The sequence below is a fragment of the Bison bison genome, unplaced genomic scaffold (assembly GCF_000754665.1).
Source record: "Bison bison bison isolate TAMUID 2011002044 unplaced genomic scaffold, Bison_UMD1.0 scf7180017864535, whole genome shotgun sequence".
In the NCBI taxonomy this organism is placed as follows: Eukaryota; Metazoa; Chordata; class Mammalia; order Artiodactyla; family Bovidae; genus Bison; species Bison bison.
Genome location: NW_011495084.1, coordinates 5,149,438 through 5,166,343, shown reverse-complemented (window position 1 = coordinate 5,166,343; position 16,906 = coordinate 5,149,438).

Sequence of the window (16,906 nt, the reverse complement as noted above, 5' to 3'; positions counted from 1 at the left end):
ATATTACAAAATGACTACTACAATAACTCTAATTAATATCCATAAAATATTTATTTAAATATACAACTAGTCCTTTCAGATTCTCTAATAGAAGTAGGGAGTTTATTCCCCCTATAGCAAAAAATCAATTTATGTTTATTATTTATTACTTATATATCTTCAAGCAGATTTCACTAATTCCAATATTAACATTCCTGACCCAATAAATGTCTAAAATGTTATTCCAACTTTCATCACCAGATTTATTTTGTTATTATTCAACAATGAAATATCACAAAGTAACATATTTATAAACAGGCCATGACATATATAAAGGCAGAACTCTATGAAATTTGTCTTGGTATTTGATTCAGGATAAGTTGATTGAAGATACTTTGGCACAAATTGCTGAAATATTTTGCATTACTTGGTCCATAACACACTTTTATAATTATAGCAGATTCACAACTATGGAATACAATAATCAAGACATAAAGATACATCAATCTTTTTGTGATATCTGATCGATCTATGAACTATACCAGTGGGCACCACATCTCTACCCCACCCTAAGTTCTCTAGTGTCAACCTGTGGGGATCTCTCATACAAAGCAGTTGTTTTTTATGTGGCTGCCAATCATAACAGTAAGTTGCAAACTAAAATGTACTATCTTGCACATGGAAACAAAAATCTGTTGGCCTGCTACAGTTTCATAAATCTAGGTTTAGGAAAATCTTATACTGGTTAATATGGATGAGTTTTCAGGTCACATGTCAACTTGATGTCTTCTTGTAAATTAGCAGTCGTGGAACATAGGAGACTTGTCTTAAATACAGGCAAAACTGAAAATATACATCTTTTCCCCCGTGTCCCTAACTCTTAGCAGCTGGATGTCAAATGTAGACTATATCAAGGACCAATTAAGATGATGGAAAACTTTAATCCTGGTTCCAGAAGGTTGGGCCTCTGTTCTGCATCAAGGATCTTTTTCCATCCATATCAGTATCTGATATCTGCAAAACCTAAATTCCGCAACTGTTGCTAATTTGTCCTCTGGTTTAGGAGATTTCATCTTTTTTTAGTGGAGACAAGGGGAAATAAATCCTTAGGGGCTGATTCAGGTTTTGCACTCCCCTATAGAATCTTTATGTGTCTTTGTATTACACATATACACCCCTCCACATGTGCGTATTACATATATACACCCCTCAACACACACATATATATATATATATATCTGTCACACACACATACATATATATGTTCTGAGCAGAAGCAGCTCAGACCCTAAACATATATATATATATGTTTCATATCCCTCCTCACTTCAAAATGCAGTTATATTACAGTAATATCATGGGGATAGTTTATTGTCACCTACTTCTTCACCTCAATATAAGAATGTACATATCAGACAAAAACATATAAGCACATTATAAGACAATCTCTTGGTATACTTCTAATCTATTTGAAAAGTACTTTTGATTTACATACATTGAGTAGGAATGGTAACAAACTATTTTCTGTATTGACAGAAATGGTAAACTTCCTGATATTTGAAAGACATACTATATTACCAAAAATGAATATTATATCATATTTAAATATTTTGGAATGATCTTTCAAATTTCATGTGTCCATTACTCACAGATGGGTAGCATTTATCATGCATGATTACTAAGACACAAAACCTGGAGAAGGGGTGGTACATTTGTTAGGATTAGACTCACCAGATTTATCTCAATTCTCAGAAAATCAAATCTCACATGTCTCAAACAAGACACAGTTTCTCTGTCATATAAATGAAGTCAGATATCACTAGTTTGGGGCCAATAACCCCAACTCCTTATAAAAGGATTTCTTAGGTTGATACATACCCAGTTACATCTTACTGGTAGAACTTGAGTCACGTTCTCATTTATAGTTGCAAGTGAAAAGTGAAAGTCACTTAGTTGTGTCTGCCTCTTTGTGACCCCATGGAGTATACAGTCCATGGAATTCTCCAGGCCAGAATACTGGAAAGGGTAGCTTTTCCCTTCTCCAGGGGATCTTCCCAATCCAGGGATTGAACCCAAGTCTCCTGCATTGCAGGTGGATTCTTCACCAGCTGAGCCACAAGGGAAGCCCAAGAATACTGGAGTGGGTAGCCTATCCCTTCTCCAGTGGATCTTTCCAACCCAGGAATCGAACTGGGGTCTCCTGCATTGTAGGTGAATTCTTTACCAACTGAGTTATCAGGGAAGTCCAGTAACCCAGAAAATGTTGTATTTATTCTGAGTACCAAAATAAAAACTTCTGTGAGATGTACTTAAGACACTCCAAAGAATAAAAATATAAAATCTATGAGGGCTCAGCTTTGACAGAACAACACAAAAATAAAAGCAGACAATAAATAATATTAAAAGAATAAAAATACTTTATTGATTATTTAAGTACATCTGCGGGCCTACGAGGCACAGCAAATTCTAGGCACTGGGATTCCTAAGTGAAAACACACACACATACAATCTCTGCCTTCACGTGCCTCATATTTTAGTGGATGAAGACACCTGTTTTGCTTGTCTGTTTGTTTTATTTTCCAGTACTTCCAAGTGTTGTGCTGTGCTCAGTTGCTCAGCGGTGTCCAACTCTTTGTGACCCATAGACTACAGCTCGCCAGGCTCCTCTGTCCATGGAATTTTCCAGGCAAGAATACTGGAGTGGGCTGCCATTTCCTATTCCAATGCTCTCACAGGTAGACCTACTTTACTAAAATTGAGTAATCATCCTGACTTTCTTCTGAGAAGCCTCCTGGTACCTAAGATTCCAGGTGGTTTTGTAATGCTAAAGTGGTATGCATTTCCAATGCTTTGGCAATAAAACTTACAACTCCACATTCCCATTGTGTTAATGGTATCATCCTCTTGCTTACACATCTGTGTCTCTACTTTATGGAAAAACAAGACACAAATTATTGTCTCCACAAACTGATCTATACCTTCCTTCATCATCAAAAAAACAAATACTAACAACAAAAAACTCCAAGAAACACAGGATTTTTATTTCCTAACTCTTTTTTTCACCAATAGATGGGATATTTGCAACATATTATCCCCTCCCTCATAATCTATTCTATACTAGATCCTGAGTTTTGTTGTGATGGAATTATCTGTTTAGTTTCAACCTGTGACTGTATTTTCTCTTTTGGTTGTTTATTCAATTTCAAGAGTATTTATTAAGCATAAATATAATAAGATTTTTCCACCAATTTTGAACATTTTGTGAATCCATTATCATCTTACACTTTTGTCATTGTTCAGCCGTTAAGTCATGTCCAAACCTTTGCAATCCCATGGACTGTAACCCCCCAGGCTCCCTCTGTGCATGGGATTTTTTCAGCCAAGAATACTGGAGTGGGTTGCCATTTCTTTCTCCAAGGGATCTTTCCAGATCAGAACCTGTGCCTCTTGCATTGGCGATGGATTCTTTACCACTGAGACACCAGGGAAACCCATTTTGAACTTTAATTGCATTTAAAAATAGTTACAGCTCAGAAAAACAGCTTTATGGGAACATAAAACTAAATATGAAGGGGTTTCAGAGTCAAAGAGCCTACTACACAGGGGCTGAAGTGTTTGTGAAGATGCTATACCTTTTTTATCTCCACCACTTGTTGAAGGCATTTGAAAGAAAACACGTACCACCTAATATTCTCTGATGTGAAATTCTTGTGACAAAATAATTGGTGAACATGCTTTTAGCAGAAAAATAGGGGGATAAGATTTCCTGTCGAAAAATGCAATATAGCTTTTCAAGAGCAAGGAGGATAATTATATATGTTTCTCTCTGCGTGTATATATACAATATAATGCATTGTGTCATGTCTTGTGAATGACAAAGTAGGTAGAAGAAAGGGTAAAATCAGATTTGTATCCATTAACTTGTAGGCATATCCATTATACATTAAGTTGCTGTTGTTATTTTGTTAAGTAAGCTTTAGATTTATTCATTTAGTATGATTATATTGATGGAAAAACAAAAAGTTAAAATCCAAATGTATCTTTGTACATATACACATACATACTGTGGAAACATGGAGAATTTGGTAAAAGTGTGAAAGAATGGACACATTTCCTAAGGCATTAACAATGAAGGGCACCCTGTGAAAAACATTTAAGTGTAGTAATTTATGAACTGCATTTTTTCCTCTTTGATGCCCTGTGAAACTAGTAAAAATATAACATTTTCAATTAACATTCAACTGCTTTTTATTTTATTTGCAGAATATGATAGAAAAACATTCAGAGGCATAACTACTTGAGCTCTGGTATACATTTGGGATTAAATATGTTTAAAATATATTTTTCAGATTTTCAATTTGACAAAATATACTCAAAAAATACTCAGGTAGTTCCTTCTGTTTTTCAGTTGTAGCTTGCTGCATTTGGCAATATTTTTAGAGGAATATTAATATGTATAAAATTTAGATTTTTATAAAATAAGTCACCCATTCACCATAAATAATATTATGCCATGCATTTTAAATTCAATTTCAGATATTCAGCTAGCTGTAACTGCCAAGATAATACTACAATCAGGCTTATTTCTGAGTTAGTAATGTGCTCCTTAGTTATAATATGCAACTTGAAAAGACTGATCCCCAAAATACTAGTCCTCACCAAGTTTTAAATTGCTACTTTAATTGGAGCAGAAAGAATTTACTTTCTGCCAGATATGTTAATATGTGCCTATGAGAAACTCTATTAACTTTCTTCATATTTTAAATGTATTCCAGTGATCGCTTATCATCTTGTAGATTCATATCAGGCATCTGTCCAGTTGGTCGAGGACTTAATGAAGAACTATGCTCAACAGCAGTTAGCAGTGAGCAGCCACCCCCACTGTTGTGTAGACACACACACACACACACACACATTCACAATCCCCTCCAAGATGCCCTTACTGTAATTCAGCATTTGTAGGACAACTCAACAGCCATCTTTGCCTTGCATTTCCCCATCTTATACTTTAGTTTCTATGCATATATAATCTCATTTTCACCAAATTCTGCATGAAGATCTGCATAGTTTTCAAACAAGGAAGTAAACAGTCTTGAGGCCTTTTGATGTCCTTCACATCATCTGGTTAATAGCCATATTTACCCACAATGGACTGTCAGTGCAACAAGGTTTTTCTTCAGCGTTATGGAGACACCACTGACATACTGCTAAGTGCTAAGGTGCTTCAGTCGTGTCCAACTCTGTGCGACCCCATAGACGGCAGCCCACCAGGCTCCCCCGTCCCTGGGATTCTCCAGGCAAGAACACTGGAGTGGGTTGCCATTTCCTTCTCCAATGCATGAAAGTGAAAAGTGAATGTGAAGTCGCTCAGTCGTGTCCGACCCTCAGCGACCCCGTGGGCTGCAGCCTACCAGGCTCCCCCGTCCATGGGATTTTCCAGGCAAGAGTACGAGAGTGGGGTGCCATTGCCTTCTCCACCACTGACATAAAACACTGTCAATTTAAAGTGTACAACTTTAACATTTCATATATTTATGTGAATGTATTACCAACTTGTGTGTGGGGGGTGAGACCTTTTAAGACTTACTCTCTTTTAGACTAAGTCACTTACTCTCTTGACAACTTACTAACATAGGGTACAGTATTAACAATAGTCACCACACTGCACATTACTCATAACTGGAAGTCTGTACCCCTTTGACAACCTCCCCCCATTTTCCTCTCTTCCTCCATCCCTCCACTGGCAAGCATCAATCTTCTGTTTCTTTAAGTTTTTTACAGTCCACATGTAAGTGAGTTCACATAATATTGTTTTTTGTTTTCTGACATATTTCGGGTTAAGCCATGCACACGTTTCAGCTTTTCATTTTGAAACAGCCCTAGTGTTTCCGCACAGGTCTCAGCCTATGGCTGGCACGACTATCCTGTAGGGCTATCGGTTATCCAGGGAAAGCCTGGGGGCCCGCTCCCACGCCAGGAGCGAGGCCCCCACAGACATATCCCCTCAGAGCCAACCCTCTGGCTGGAGCAGCCCTTGTGGGTCTCCTTGGGATTACAGAATGCACCTCAGCAACAATGGTCTGGGAACTTGGAAAAACAACAACAACAAGCTGTATTACTCACAAGCCTGAAGGATTTCACTCCACAGGCCAGCTGGGCGAGGTCACAGGTAGACGGAGATCGTGCAGGCGGGCCTGGGGTGCTGCTCCGATTCGGGGTGAGAGGGATGGACCTGTGTGGGTTAAGGGGTCCCTCTTTATTGGTGAACTTCAAACCTAAAAGCCGGAAATAAAGCCCAGGCAGCAGAAAACAAGCTGCAGAACCGTCAGTTAGCTAAGTTCGAGACCGCTAAACCGAAGGAAACCTCAGGGCTGAGGCGACCTGGTCGTTTATCCCCACCGTGTGGCTGGTAAGGGTTTTTTTGAATCGTTTTCTCTGAGAAACTGAATGTCCGTCACTCACAATTAAAAATGCCCTGTCAGGCGCTCACACTCTACCTAGATTGGCAGCAAGTTCCAAAGGTAACACAGAAAGGACTCTTACCCTTCCCTGAGTTTGCCCAAAAGATAACCTCTGACGGAAATCCGGTCCAAAGTCAAAACCAGGAATCTGGCATTGGTGGGAAGTGGGTGTCTAGCTCTGTGCCATCTGTCCCATGTGTGCGTTTGTATCATCACCAATTCAGTCAGGATACAGAACTATTTAATCACCACAAAGAACTCCTTCATAACCCTTTACAGTCACACTCATCGCTCCCCTAATAACCCGAACCAACGGCAGTCACTAAAATGCTTTCCCTTTGTATAATTTTGTAATTTTAAGCATTAGGTATATTGACGTATACACACTATTGTATGTAAACTAGTTAGTGGGAAGCTGCTGTATAAGGCGGGGAGCCCAGCGCAGTGCTGCCAGGACCTAGATGGGTGGGATGGGAGATGGGAGGGTGGCTCAAGAAGGAGAGAGTATATGTATACATACAGCTGATCCAGGTTTTCAGCACAGCAGAAACTAACAACGTTGTAAAGTCATTATCCTCCAATTAAAACAAACAAAAAGAATATTATGTAAATTGAACCAGACAGGATGCAGTAGTTTAGATGTTGTTGTTTTGTTTGTTTGTTTACTTGACATAGTGTCCTGGAGACGCAATCAATTGTTGTGTTTGTGCTTTTTATTACCAAGTAGTATTTCATGGTATGGTAGTATAGCTGACTTTTGAACAACAGATTTGAACTGGGCTGGTACACTTACATGTGGATTTTTTTTTCAGTAAGCACTACACAGATCCATGGCTGGTTAAATGAGAGCATTCAGAACTGTGGCTTTGTAGGGTAGATTATAAACTTATACACAGGTTTTTGACTGCCTTAAGAGGTGTCAGCACTCCAGTGTATATGTTATCCATGGGTCAACTATACTATAGTTTAATCATTTACCAATGAAGGGAAATTTTAGCTGTTTTCTGGTTTTGCTTATTTGCTGCTATGAACATTCACACACAGGTTTTTGTGTGGATATAGTTTTCATTTCTCTAGGTTCAGAAGTACAATATCTGCATCATAGAATAAATACATGTTTAGTTTTTTGTTCTTTTTTTAAGAAACTGCCAAGTTATTTTCCATAGTTCCTGTGATACTTTACATTCACAGCAGCAGTATATGAGTGATCCAACTTTTCTGTATCTTCACTAGTAGTTGGTATTGTCACTTAAAAAAAAATTTAGTTGTTCTAACAGATAATCTATCATAGTTGTGATTTGCATTTCACTAGGAAAATCCCATGGACAGAGGAGCCTGGTAGGCTGCAGTCCAGAGTCAGACATGAGTCGGACATGACTGAGTGCCTTCACTTTCACTTTTCACTTTCAAGCATTGGAGGAAGAAATGGCAACCCACTCCAGTGTTCTTGCCTGGAGAATCCCTGGGACGGCGGGGCCTGGTGGGCTGCCGTCTATGGGGTCGCACAGAGTCCGACACGACTGAAGCGACTTAGCAGCAGCAGCAGCAGGCTAGTTATGTCAATACCTGTGCATGTGCTTATTGCCATTTTTATGTCATCTGCAGTGAAACATCCCTTTGTCTTTGCCTATTTCCAATTGGATTTTTTGGTTTTAACTGGTGAATTTACAGAGTTCTTTATATATTCCAGATATGGTTCCTTTATCAGAGATGCAATTTGCAAATATTTTCCCCAAATTTCTACCTTGTCTTTCCATTTTTCTCATTAAGGTTTTTCACAGAACAGAAATGTTAATTTTGATGAAGTTCAAATTACATATATATATACTTCTTTTTTTCTTTTGTGGATCATGCTCTTTGTATCAAGTCTAAGAACTCTTTGTCCAACCTTTGCTCTCTGAAGAATTTTACTCCTTTCTTTGAAAAGTTTTACATTTTATGTTTAAGTTTGTGATCCATTTTGAGTTTATTTCTATAAAAGGGGCAAGGTTCAGGGTGAGGATCACTTACTTGCTTATAGATTTCCAGTTGCTCCAACACCATTTATTTAAAAGGCTATCTTTAATCCATTGAATTATTTATATTTGCATCTTTGATAAAAATCACTTGGCCCTATTGCTGGGGCTACTTCTGAGTTCTTAATTCTGGTCCATGATCTCTGTATATATCTCTCTACCAAGAACAGAGAGTCTCAATTACTACAGCTATATCATGTGTCCTGAATTCAGATAGAGTGAGTCATCTCACATTTTACTTCTTTTTGAAATTGTTTCAAAATTGTTCCTTTGCCTTTACGTACAAATTTTAGAAACATTTTACTATAACTAAAAAAAAAAATCTTGCTGAGATTTTGAAAGAAATTGATTAGCATGAAAGTACAAGCTCCTCAAGTTCTCTCCCTACCTCATAGAAGGGAAGGGTCTTACTGTCTAGTCAGGAGGAAGTTCCTGCTCCCCAGTAGTCCTCCCCTGACACCAGTACAGGTTTGGGCCATGTTATTACAACCTAGCAGAGGTAACAAATCTGTGGGGAGACACGTTTTATTTCTGTGGTGTTTGGATAGAATAAAGCAGTTATTGTTTAAAATTTTTCTGTCTTGCTAAGCTCCCTTCCTGGTCTCATGGCTATAGAAAACAGATATACAAGTATTTGTTACCATGATTTTTAATTTTTGTCTGTGCTCATTGGCATTTTAGAGTTGCTATCTTATTCAGACCCAAATCTGAGATATATGAGGCACAAAGAAAACCTATGATACTTAACCACTGTGTCATTCCTTGGATCATTATCCTATAGGTCTTCTCTCCTTTGCATTTCAGCTTCTTCTTATGGTTATCTTATATATAACGATTCAAGCTTTCAGTGTACACAGAGGATACAAATGGAAGAGTACGTCTATCCCATCTTCTTGGAAGCCAGTGTCACAAGCTTATATATAATTTGACATCTCGTAGGTGCCCTGTGGGCTGCCCGGGTAGTTCAGGGCTTCCCAGGGGGTACAGTGGTGAAGAATATGCTTGCAATGCAAAAGATGTGGGTTTGATCCCTGAGCCCAGAAGGTCCCCTGGAGAAGGAAATGGCTACCCACTCCAGTATTCTTGGCTGGGAAATCCTATGGACAGAGGAGCCTGGTGGGCTACAGCCCATGGGATCACAGAGTTGGACACGAATTAGCAGTTAAACAACAGTAACGAATGTGCCCTATATTGTGTTATACAAGGAAAGTTTAGACCTCAAGGAAATTATTTTCTACTATAGAAAGTACAAAGTTCTATATGTTTTTCTTAAATGATACAAATGAGAAGAAACAAATATGTACACTTGTCTAGAACTCAGGAGAAGGAAAGCTACTCCACTAAAACCAGAAGTTCAGGGTTTACTTCTTATAAGGTATGATGCCTGAGATGAGACTTAAAATATAAGCAAAATTCACCAGATTAATAAAGTAGAAAACAAACAATCCAGTAAAAAGTTTGTTTACATGAGAAAAAGATAATTTTGCAGAATTTGTAAAAAAGTTCTTTCAGAATATGAGTCTGAAGAAATAGGTGGAGATTAAGTCTTGGAAGTCTTTGAATTATGTCATAAAGATCATATATATGTTTTCCTGAAAGCATAGTTGAATCATTGAATTGTTTTATAAAAATTTAGGATAGGCCAAACTTCTTTTAGACAGAATTACCTACAAGTTAGATAAGGAATATATATTAATAAAAAGGGGATGATATTAAAGATAAGCTGAACAAGTAGGAAATCATTCCAATATCTCTGAATATATATAATAATAGTATTAAATATAGAAATGGAAGTATGAATCAGTAATTAAGAGAAAATAGAAATATTCCATAAGTAAGATTATCTGTATTGATTATTTATTATTCCCCATCCCTTGCTGTAAGAAAGTGTGATGTTAAATGTGACGTTCAGAGGGGAGGACAAGATTTTGAAGGCTTCAATTTAAAAAATTATAAAAATAAAACATAGTAGGGTATACAGAAGTAGAAACACAGTGTTGTACACATGAAATTTATAAATCAGTGTTGCCCTAAAAAAAGTGATTATAGTGAAACATACATTTTAGAGGGAACACAAACCAGAAATCTTAGAATGAGAAGATAGGCTAGGACAGAGAACTGTGAGTGAATAACATCACTTACTTATGGGTGTAGAGAGAGTCCACATAGCAATACCTGTTATAGTTATGAAAGTAGCTTAGAAGCCCAGTAGGAAGCTTAAAAAATATGCTTGTTCATTCTGGCAACAAGATACTTTTTGGTGTTCCTGGTATACAGTTTCTCAGTTGTACATATGTGTGTGTGTGTGTGTGTGTGTGTGTGTGTGTGTGTATAGTGGGGATTGCTTTACTTTGAGAAAATGATTTTGATTTTATGAAAATTAAATGTTAACAGACAAACAGTCCAATATTTTGAGACTATCGTAGGCAAAGTTCACATCTTCATTATTTTAAATCACAGACAATAAATAGGCTTACTTACAGATGGATGTGAATAAACTAGCAAAAAAGGAGAGAAATAATTCTGACGAAGGCTGGGGGAAAAGCAATCAATCTTTAAATTGTGTGTCTCACAAAGTGTGGCACAGAGACAGTGCTTATTAATCCCTTCTTAACTAAATGGAACAAGCTGTCAGCCCTTGAAACTACAGAATATGAAGTATTAATATTTTAGATCAAGTTCCAGTAAATATGTAAGGATGAGGGGTGTAGCCAGGAAGTTAAGACTGTCCATACCTAGAAGCCTCGATTTCTTGGATTTCAATGAAAATCTTAGTCATCTCTTAAAAGTAAGAAGCTTAATCTTGGATGGTAGTCTTGAGGAAACGGGTTACATCTTACACAAAAAAAGAAATGATAGGAGATTAAGAACAAAAAATGATAAAGCATAAGAAAAACCTGATCTGAAAGACACAGGGTTGTTTAGCCATGTTGCAGAATCAGTTAAAACTGAGAGAATAGCAATACGTAAGTAAAGCATTCACAATACAAAATTTTCCTTCCTTTGTTCATATATTTTACCTAATGAAGACAAAAATTTTTGAATAAACTGTTACTGGATTTTATAAAAGAAAATTAAGAAATCCTAGTTGGTTTTTTGTTTGTTTAATTCCATTCTCTCACATGAAAATCTTTTTATGTAAAATTTAACTAACATCCATCACCCATCAAAGTATATTACTTATAGCCACTTAATATTTGTTGAGCAGAAAATGGATCATTGAATGAATGGGATTTTGACTTTGTGAAATGGACACAAGTATCTGTCCAGAACCACAATGCAGGCTTTTGATCGTGTTAATCACTTCAAGGACAGTGTAAGCCTCCATTTTATCTATATCATCCCTTCCTACTATTCATCATTTTCCAGTGTTCAGTTATTTTCTTTGGGATGGCAACTTGCTACTGTAATATTAAATTTATTAGAAAAGGCAAATCTAAGAAGTCATCTCATCCATCAATCTGTCTTCTGATTAGATTACATCTAAAATAATTCTATTTATAAACACCTGCAAATGTAGAGACTCCACAGCTTCTCTTGACAACAAGTTAAATATTTAATCTTATTCTTTAATTGTTTTCCTTAGATTTTCTTCAGATGCCACGTGTTCAAAAGGGAGCCCACTTTCTCTTCCTCCATGTGTGTTTAAAAGATTTGGCCCCAATTATTATAAAAGTCTTGAGTTTATTCCTGAGAACTGAACCATGAGCAATCCATACGTGATTCCTGACTAACATGGTAACTAAATGAACACATTTCAGGGACATATTGTTTTATTATTGACATTTAATATTTTTATTAACAGACTTTATATTTTAGGATAATTTTAGATTTACAAAAGAATTAAGCAGATACTACAGAGAGGTACCTATATACCACCTGTACCCAATTTCCTCTGTTACTAACATCTTACATTAGTACAGAACATGTTACACTAATGAACAATTATTATTAAACTAAGATCCATATTTTATTCAAATTGCCTTAGCTTTTCCAAATTTCCCTTTTCTGTTCCAGGATTACAACCAACTAGCCAGGCGCCTCTGTTCATGGGATTTCCCAGGCAGTAAAATGGAGTGGGTTGCCATTTCTTTTTCCAGGGCATCTTACTGGCACAGGGATTGAGCTTGCAGACTGGCATCTTCTGCATTACAAGCAGATTCTTTACTGCTGAGCCACCAGGGAAGCCCTACGATAAAGATACCACACTGTATTTAACATTCTTGTGTCCTTAGGCTCCTTTTAACTGTGACAGATTCTCAATCTTTCCTTGTTTTTGATGACCTTGATAGCTTTAGGAGAGGGGGTACTAATCATGTATATCATAGAGCCCCTCTATTGAAATGTGTCCAGTATTTATCTCACAATTAGCCTGAGGTTATATGTTTTGGGGAGGAGGATAACAAGGTTGTAGTGTGATGTTCATAACATCATATCAAGGGTCCATATTTATCAAAATGATTTATGACAGTTGTTACTGATGTAGGACAGAGATAAAACTTTAGAAAATGACCCTGTTTAGCCTATTTAGCTTGATAAATTTCTTTGTTCGATGTTTGCTTTGTTGGCTTTCTCTGAAATTAATATAATGATACTAGCTGTCTCCTGATGAGTGTTAGCATGGTATATACTTTCTCCTTTATTGGTAACATGCCTGTGTCCTTATGCATTTAAAGTGGGCTACTTATCATCAACTTATATTTGGATTTTGTTGTTTTATCTTCTCTGCTAGTCTCTGTCTTTCATTTGTGTTTTCATACTATTCACGTTTAAGGTAGTTATCTGTACAGCTGTTGACCTCTGAGACTCCTCAACTTCTCCTCACCCCAGAAGGACCATACCAAGAAGATACAGAGGTCCCCTTTACGATACCAGGGATCACCCCATGTGTGCAGTCATCTTGCCTGGTAAACCCTCAAACCCGAGAAAAAGGCTTAAATGTTAAAAATCATTCTCTCTGTGCAGAAAAAGGTACTTGGCACAAGTCTCTTTATTCTTTTCTACAATGGGTTTGGTTAAGCCTTAAGAGAAACTAGGGACATAAACATCATTATTCCAAGTCAGGTGGGAGAGCTTCCTACAACTTTTAAAATAAATCAGTGAGAATAAATCTTCAAAATGTCTCTCTATTAATTTAGGGTTTCTGCCATCATTGCTTTACATGCGGTTAAACAGCCAACTATGCTGGGACCTACTAAACATAATTTTACTGACTATGCACTTCACATTATCATATAGTATACTTTTTTTTCCTCAAGTAACTTGGCAGAAATTTTATTTTTAGACTTTCCCCAACCTGGGCACAAGTACAGACATCCCCTGTAACTATCCACCACATTCTTTTCTTCAGTACTTGATTCAATGTCTTTCTTCATCTCAGAGTTGAACCTGATGACCATACTTCAATGTCTCAGCCAATCTCACTGCAAAGCAGGTATACAATGTAATTTAGCAATAAGTGTGAACTTTTCTTGCTTTAGATGTTTCTTGCTTCATATAGTCTAACAAGCTAGGTGGCTTGTTTATAAGAACAAAATTGGTATAACCTTTTCATTCCCTTTATATAAAAGTCATGGGCTTAGCTTCCAGAGCAGAGAAAAGCATGCTGTCTTTGACCAGTACTGCTATAAAAGGAAAAGGAAAATCCAGCAAGGAAAAAAACCTATTTTGAAAGGTAAAGGGATGCTTATATCTGAGGGGGATGGGATGCTAAAAGGAAGTCAAGTATGCATGTACTGAAGAATGCTCCTGGATTTCCAACAAGGAAGCATTAGATAACCCCAGAAAGGGCAGACTCAGTGTAGTAGTAGAGTGAAGGTAGATTATAATAGACAGAGGAATGAGTATGCTGTGAAGCATTAGAGACACTGAATTTAGGATTGTATTTCACCTAAAAGTTTGAGTTTATAAGGATCTTTTAAGTCAGGGTGTAAATATTGAGGCAAAACTTATCTCTTCTGTTTCTTCATTTTGTTTCTGGACTTTACTTTCTGTCTTTGAATGCAACCTACTTCAACCTCTTTTTTTCAGGGTGAGCACAGTACAATGTATGAAGAAATAATTGAGCTGAATAATGCTTTTTGTGTGAGCTATGGTCACTGTAATGCTTTATGTTTTTCATTCTCAAAGTCTCTTGCTCATCTGATTTTTTCTTTGAAACTCAATTGTTTATATATCTAAATTGAGAGGATCAAAAAATCTTAATAGCATCATTTAATGTCAGTTGTATGGTTATAATATTTATATATAGAGGATTTCTCCTAGGATGCCTAAATGAGTTCTTTCTCTAGACTTGATTGATAACATCGGAAATATGAAATAGACCTCATCATATTAAGCCTAGAAAAAAAAAAAGCATTCTCATCAGCTAGCTGAATATAGAAGCATAAATAAGGAATATTTATTAAAATATATAAAACTATATTCATCAATAAACTACTTTGGGTGGTGATATATTACTCATTCTTCAAGATGTAATTTAAAAAAAATTTGAATCATCATCAGTAGGATCATCAGGAGTTGTTTCCTCTAAACAATCTATTGATGTGTTTTAAATTTCATATTTCATATTTCAATTGTTATTCAAGTTGATTTCCTAGTATTGCTATTCAAATTGCTCTCAATAGCATTAGAGTCAGAAAAAATGAAAAAAGTAAACCTGTAATCGGAGAAGGCAATGGCAACCCACTCCAGTACTCTTGCCTGGAAAATCCCATGGACGGAGGAGCTTGGTAGGCTGCAGTCCATGGGGTCGCTAAGAGTCGGAAATGACTGAGCGACTTCTCTTTCACTTTTCACTTTCATGCATTGGAGGAGGAAATGGCAACCCACTCCAGTATTCTTGCCTGGAGAATCCAAAGGACAGCGGGGCCTGGTGGGCTGCTGTCTGTGGAGTCGCACAGAATCGGACACGACTGAAGCAACTTAGCAGCAGCAGCAGCAAACCTGTAATATCTACTTAGCTATACTGATCAAATTATCTATCTATATATATATAATTAAATATATATGTGTGTCTTTTAATTTCATGGCTGCAGTCACCATCTGCAGTGATTTTGGAGCCCAGAAAAATAAAGTCTGACACTGTTTCCACTGTTTCCCCATCTATTTCCCATGAAGTGATGGGACCGGATGCCATGATTTTCGTTTTCTGAATGTTGAGCTTTAAGCCAACTTTTTCCCTCTCCACTTTCACCTTCATCAAGAGGCTTTTTAGTTCTTCTTCACTTTCTGCCAAAAGGGTGGTGTCATCTGCATATCTGAGGTCATTGATATTTCTCCCACAATCTTGATTCCAGCTTGTGCTTCTTCCAGTCCAGCGTTTTCCATAATGTACCTTGCATATAAGTTTAATAAGCATGGTGACAATATACAGCCTTGATGTACTCCTTTTCCTATTTGGAACCAGCCTGTTGTTCCATGTCCAGTTCTAACTGTTGCTTCCTGACCTGCATACAACTTTCTCAAGAGGCAGATCAAGTGGTCTGGTTGTGACTCATGGGGTCGCAAAGAGTCGGACATGACTGAGCGACATATCTGATCTTATATATATTTGTATATATATATAAAACAGAGTGAAAATTGTTTATAAAACTAAAATTACTAGGTGCCAGTTACAGACAGAGTTTGAGTAAGCTCTGGGAGATGGTGAAGGACTGGGGAGCCTGGCATGCTGCAGTCCATGGGGTCACAAAGAGTCGGACATGACTGAGCAACTGAAAAACAAACATGAGATGTTGTTGATGTGCATGAGAACTAAACGTCATCAGAATAAGATTCATTAATTGACTAATAATAGATTTTTAGTTCTTCCTGAAGATTGAGGAATCAGTTCAGTCAGTCAGTCGGTTCAGTTGCTCAGTTGTGTCCGATCTTTGAAACCCATGAATCGCAGCACTCCAGGGCTCCCTGTCCATCACCAACTCCCGGAGTTCACCCTAACTCAATCCGTCAGGTCAGTGATGCCATTCAGCCATCTCATCCTCTGTCGTCCCCTTCTCCTGCCCCCAATCCCTCCCACCATCAGAGTCTTTTCCTATGAGTCAACTCTTCGCATGAGGTGGCCAAAGTACTGGAGTTTCAGCTTTAGCATCATTCCTTCCAAAGAAATCTCAGGGCTGATCTCCTTCAGAATGGACTGGTTGGATCTCCTTGCAGTCCAAGGGACTCTCAAGAGTCTTCTCCAACACCACAGCTTAAAAGCATCAATTCTTCAGCACTCAGCCTTCTTCACAGTCCAACTCCCACATCCATACATGACCACTGGAAAAACCATAGCCTTGACTAGACGGATCTTTATTGGCAGAGTAATGTCTCTGCTTTTCAATATGCTATCTAGGTTGGTTACAACTTTCCTTCCAAGGAGTAAGCATCTTTTAATTTCATGGCTGCAGTCACCATCTGCAGTGATTTTGGAGCCCAGAAAAATAAAGTCTGACACTGTTTCCACTG